Raw genomic sequence first — 6421 nt, 5'->3', positions numbered from 1 at the left:
CGATTTTTTTCACTTCTACGCGATATTTTACGGAGTGTCCACCAGATGTCTCACGCAACTGGGCTCACACGGCCACACAGCTGAGCTCGGTTCTTCCCGCGCGCCACTTGAACAACAATACAGTACCCACGCTGCTCAACAACAACAACAACAACAACCTCGCTGCTGTGCTACCACGAGGGGAAGGGCAGCCAGAGGAGGAACCACGAGAGGGAGAGGAGTCAGAGTGATACAGTAGGCAATAAAGGTACAAACCTACCTCTTGTTGGATTTACTACATTGTTTTGGATTTACGCAATGACCTCTTCAAGGACACAATACTCGCGGAAATCGAGAGTTACCTGTACTCTGAACCTCTGAACTCTGCTGCAACCACACAAACAACGATAGAAGTTAGCGTTAAAACTGTTATTTATTGATGCTTTTTGTGTTTTTTGCTAGAGTTATCGGACAGACACTATGGCAATGCAATGCGGTGAGTACGGTAATTAGGCAACGTTGGGCCCAGCGCTGTGAGGCATTCACTGGCTCCTCCGCCTCCCCAAGCTCGTCACAGCTCTGCATGCACTAGTTGTGAGTTCGTCCCACCAGACTTTCTAATCTTAACCCGGTGGTGGTGGTAGCAGCGGGGACCATGTTTCTTAATGGTCCCTCTAAGCGAGAAAAATGAGAAAAAATCACCCCTCACACAAACCATTTCATAATATATATCGAAGCATTTGGGGTCAGATTATGTATCATCTATTTTGGGGGGTTTATATCGTGGCACAAATTTGGCCTGTCGCTGCTACACGGTAAAGCCACAAATTTGGCCCGTCGCTGCTACACGGTAAAGTCACAAATTTGGCCCGTCGCTGCTACACGGTAAGCCACAAATTTGACCCGTCGCTGCTACACGGTGAAGCCACAAATTTGGCCCGTCGCTGCTACATGGTAAGCCACAAATTTGGCTCGTTGCTGCTACCGGGTTAAGCAGCACAGGTGATACATTTATTGAGTCATTGGACGTGGATGTTATTTTGTATTTTCTCATTTTTATCATGTTGTACAGGTTGTGTATGTATGTGTGTGTGTGTGTGTGTGTGTGTGTGTGTGTGGGTAGGAAGGAGGGTGCTGAATGGGGTGTTCATATGTGTGTGTGTGTGTGTGTGTGTGTCGTTTTTGATAATCATAGGATCACCACTTCGTTCGTCTGTCTGTGGTCACTGTGGTGTATCTGTCCAGTACTTTTGTGAGTCGCATCTCGTTTGAAAAGTCTGCCGATTTTTCTCAATTCACAAGCAATAGATTCACTCACCTTCTATACCTTGTTCACTTAAACTAGATTCCTGGCGCCCTGATTACACAGTTGTTCATTGACTGCAGATATTATGCTTTTCAGGAAAATCTCTCGTGAACACGACAGTGTGATCAGAATGCAGATGAAGCTCCATGTATTGAAAACTCAGAGTTATTTATAGCAACTTGTCACTTGCTGCAACCATCACGGTGCACGACACTCATTTTTTTTAACATAATCACGCAGCGTGTCGCGCGCCGTGATGGTTGTGGCGAGTGAAATGTTGCTATAAATAACTCTGTGTTTTCAATACATGGAGCTTTATCTGCATTCTGATCACACTATCGTGTTCACGAGATATTTTCCTACATAACGTAATAATATATTTCTGCAGTCAATGAACAACTGTTGAAAACAGTGAGCATAAGTAAAACATGTTATAAACATTTTTTAACATCTTCACGGTTCAACTCATCACAATACCATTTTCTTTTTTGTTTTGTTGAGTTTTTACAATACATCTTGATTCTACAGTCACTGCTGAGTCTGACGGTGTCAACCAAAGCTGGCTACCTCGTATGTGAGGTGAGCTGTGGCATGTAATAAAGAAACATGTCTCACTCCAGCATGCAAGATGTGGTCCAACATGAGTGTTAGCGAGAGAGCGGAGCAGCCAATCACCTGCAAGCTTACCAACCTGCCTAGGCACCAGGAATCTAGCTTAAGTGAACCTACTATAGTGCTCTTCTTGTTTGGACAATTCCACTTGGGGCCAGGATGTAAGAGTTGTTCACTGTGCTCAAAACTGGGAGTCTAGTCACGTGTGTTCTGTCAATCACAAGTGCACTGCGGACACGTCATGTTTTTCATCGATAGTTGTTGGTCAGTGTCTGTCATTTGGTGTGATGTTTGGTGATACTTCAGTGTGGTCGGTTCTCCCAAGTCTGAGGCGTGTGTTATCCTGCCCTCTAAATTACTCTTAATCCTCTTCCATTTCCTAAGAGGTTTAGAAGAGGATTAAGAGGAAATGGAAAAGGATTAAGAAGTTTAGAAGAGGACTAACCCTTTCCATACGGTCGCCGGAGCGAAGGGGTTAACCCGGTGGTGGTGGTAGCAGCGGGGATCATGTTTCTTAATGGTCCCTCCAAGCGAGAAAAATGAGAAAAAATCACCCTCACACAAACCATTTCATAATATATATCAAAGCATTTGTGATCAGATTATGTATCATCTATTTTTTTGGGTTTATATCATGGCACAAATTTGGCCCGTTGCTGCTACACGGTAAAACCACAAATTTGACCCATCGCTGCTACACGGTAAAGCCACAAATTTGGCCCGTCGCTGCTACACGGTAAAGCCACAAATTTGACCTGTCGATGCTACATGGTAAAGCCACAAATTTGGCCCGTCGTTGCTACACGGGAAAGCCACAAATTTGGCCCTTCACTGCTACCGGGTTAAACAGCCTTGGCGTTGTCTGGCCCAGAGAAGATTGGCAGGCTTTATATCAACAATGACAGTACAAATGATTTTTACCTTGAAGTTGACTATAATTGATGGTATTTGTTATTGTTGCCTGAATACTATTGAGACTGACAACTGTTCCCTATGCACGAGGCAGGCTTTTTGTAGATTTTTTGTTCCCTTGATGCAAAAAAATTATAATAAATAAATATATAAATAAATAAAATATATCCACAAAATTTTTACCTTGAAATTGACTCTAATTGATGGTATTTGTTATTGTTGCTTGAATACTATTGAGACTGACAACTGTTCCCTATGCACGAGGCAGGCTTTTTGTAGATTTTTTGTTCCCTTGATGCAAAAAAAAATAAAAAAATAGATAAATAAATAAATAAATATATAAATAAATAAAAAATATCCACGAAATTTTTACCTTGAAGTTGACTATAATTGATGGTATTTGTTATGGTTGCTTGAATACTGTTGACACTGACAGCTGCTTCCCATGTGTAGGCCGTCACATATCGCCACCCTCGTCAAATAATCGCCTAAGTCATTTTTCAGCGATTTCCAGGTTTTTCTCTACATCAATTTTTCAACAAATGACGCCCGTTTTTGTATAGTTGCTTTGGTCACTCAGAGTTTGAGTGTTCTAGAATTGACCTTTTCATTTCTGCCAAAATCTTAAGACAAATGAGATGATGACAGTTCTTTTCCTATTTCCTGTAAAGTAGAAAATAATGTCTTGGGCGGTTTGCTTACGAAGGTGACAATGTTATCCATGCCATCAGACACGCCTTGTGACAGCAGGTTGCCGGGGCACGATGAAGCACACCTCAGACTTGGATGAACCAACTATAAATCTACTTAGTGTGAAATACGTTATAAATCAGTCTAAGAGGGAATGGCAATGGTCTAAAGAAATGCAGAATAATTTGTGATAAATCCTCATGTGGTCATGGAGGAGAAAGCTGAAAGTTTCGGAGACTGTGTATCAGTCAGATGTGGGGCGATCAGTTCATATTTTCACAATTACGATTACAATAAAATTAGGTGTAATTGATTACGATTACTTGATGTATTAATCACGATTACAGGAAGGACTGAAAGGTGAACTTGCAAATTTCCTACACATGTACCGTTTAACTAAATATTTAATGTGTTGAATTACTACAGATATTTAGAGTACATATTTGCTGTACAAGAAACTAACGATTACGATTACATTTTTAATGTATTCAATTACGATTACTTAAAAATAATAAGAGGGTATTTGATTACGATTATGATTACTTGAAAAACCAATCGATTACGATCACAGATTACGATTACCCGATGTCTGGTGTCAGTCCTGTCAAACCAACACAGCCAATTGGCTTGATGCACACACTCATTCGTGCCAAGCCTGTTCCCTGCCCTCTACCCACACAGGCTCTCTCCATGTATTGCTTTTATTTTGTCATGTAACTAATAGACCATAACTCTTATTCTAGATAAATTTCATTGATTCTATATTTCCTACATTGTATTATTATTGCTATTAATCTACAGTACCCTCGCGAGTTTCGCGCAAGCCGAGTTTAGCGCTTAGTCCTAAATTCTTACCATCACGACTTTCGCGCATTACCGCCACGAGTTTCACGTTGCTTTGACATGTACGGGTCACGTCTACCTACCGTCGGCGTCATGCGTGCTGCCTTCAAAGGCGGCGTCCAACCATTGGGGCTATGGGCAACCGTGGTTGCCCGTATGCCCAACCGGGAGCGAGTTAATTGTTGGGTGTCCGTATGAATGGAAAACGGTTGTGAGTACGAGCGTGGGTACCTCACGGCTGCATGTAAACAAACAGACGACGGCAGTGGCTGAGGAGCAGTGGAAGATGGCCCACCAAGAGACTCTTAAAATGGACTGGCAGAGCTGCTTTGCTTACTACTTGATTAACAAGATAAGAGAACACCCCGTGCTGGGGAACCACAGTACAAAAAACTTTTTTTCTCCAGTGTATGAAAATTGTAGAACTCTCGATGTAGTTTTCCTCTTCTTCTTCTTCTTTTGACCTGTAATGCATGGCAGCGACGGTGAAAAGTAATAGTGGAAAATAGCAAAAGGGCATAGAAAAGTAAAATCAGGGAAAGAAAAGTACAGAAAAATACCTAAGTTACGGGTGAAGTGTATGAGTGAGCACTGCGAAGTAACTAAGTGGATGTTGTGAAGTATAAAAGTGTGGAGAAAGAGGACCTAAGAAGCAATATAAAGCGTTACAGATCAAAAGAAGAAGAAGGTCCACTACACTGGTGCCGTTGTAAAGGCAATACCTCCGACACCATCACATCACATGGCGGCGACGGTCGGGTCCACTCCACTGGCCGGTGTTGCGAGAAATATCTCCCCGCTGTAAGTAGTCATTCTGCTGTCCATCACGCATGCGCGCCGTGGGAATACACAGCACTAAAAGTATTTATTTGCCTGGTTTTGTTCTAGTTTGTCCGTTTGTGGTCTTTGTGAGCGGTGAGGGAAATATGGAAGCAGTAAGCATGTTGAACCTCTCTGCGAGCTACTTTGCGTTGGCGGCAGTGGTTTACGTTCAATAGGCATTGAAAAGTCAATCATAATATAGTGATTTCATGATTTATAACAGAAAGATTTAGCAGATTGTATCACAACACACAGAAAACTACCAGAAGCTATAGGTTTGTCCAACTGTACCACGGAAGACCGCGAGCGACCGCCCTTACTTTAGCAGACGACACCACGTGGATCACAATCGTGTTCTCAAAACTGCCCGCCAATTGTAAGGCAGCCGCCTTCAACCGGGGCTTAAAAACGACCTGTTATCACTTCCCATTTGCTGCCTATTACCAAGGTACGTATTTTGAGATAACAAGGGAGTAAAGTCGAAAAAAATGTGATAACAAAGAAGTAAAGTCGGAAAAATATTTTTTTTTCCCACAGGTCGGAACCAATAAGCGCCTTTTCATGAATTTCAATACCTCGAGTTTAGCGCTATACCTTCGGAATGAAGCAAGCGCGAAACTTGAGAGGGTACTGTAAGTGGTAGTTTCTGAGTTACAACCGGGTTAACTTTTGAGGAACCTACAGTAAATCCACAAGGTTGTGAGTCACTAGTAACAAGAATGGCAGTGGTGAAGTGCACGGTCATATGATAGTTATTCACCACACAACTGAAGGTAATTGTGAGTAACAGCCATCTGCAAGGCGTGTGGCAATGCAGTGTCCGGCCCAGCTGATGAATGCCAGGCTTGTTTGAACAGTGCACTATGTGGCGGCTGGTGTGATTGAGCTCCGTGTTGTGTCATGCTGGGATAGGAGTGTCCTTAGAGTGTAATATGGGTCCAAATACAGGTAACTCGATTTACGCGAGTTTGGTTCACGCGTTCTTTAAATAATGCGGGGTCCAAAATCCAAATAAATGCTTAATTTACACGTTTTTTCACTTCTACGCGATATTTTATGGAGTGTCCACCAGATGTCTCACGCAACTGGACTCACACGGCCACACAGCTGAGCTCAGTTCTTCCCGCGCGCCACTTGAACAACAATACAGTACCCACGCTGCTCAACAACAACAACACCCTCGCTGCTGTGCTACCACGGGGGAAGGGCAGCCAGAGGAGGAACCACGAGCGGGAGAGGAGTCAGAGTGATACAGTA

This window comes from Eriocheir sinensis, chromosome 26 (assembly GCF_024679095.1).
Source record: "Eriocheir sinensis breed Jianghai 21 chromosome 26, ASM2467909v1, whole genome shotgun sequence".
In the NCBI taxonomy this organism is placed as follows: Eukaryota; Metazoa; Arthropoda; class Malacostraca; order Decapoda; family Varunidae; genus Eriocheir; species Eriocheir sinensis.
Note: the sequence above shows the minus strand (reverse complement) of the source record.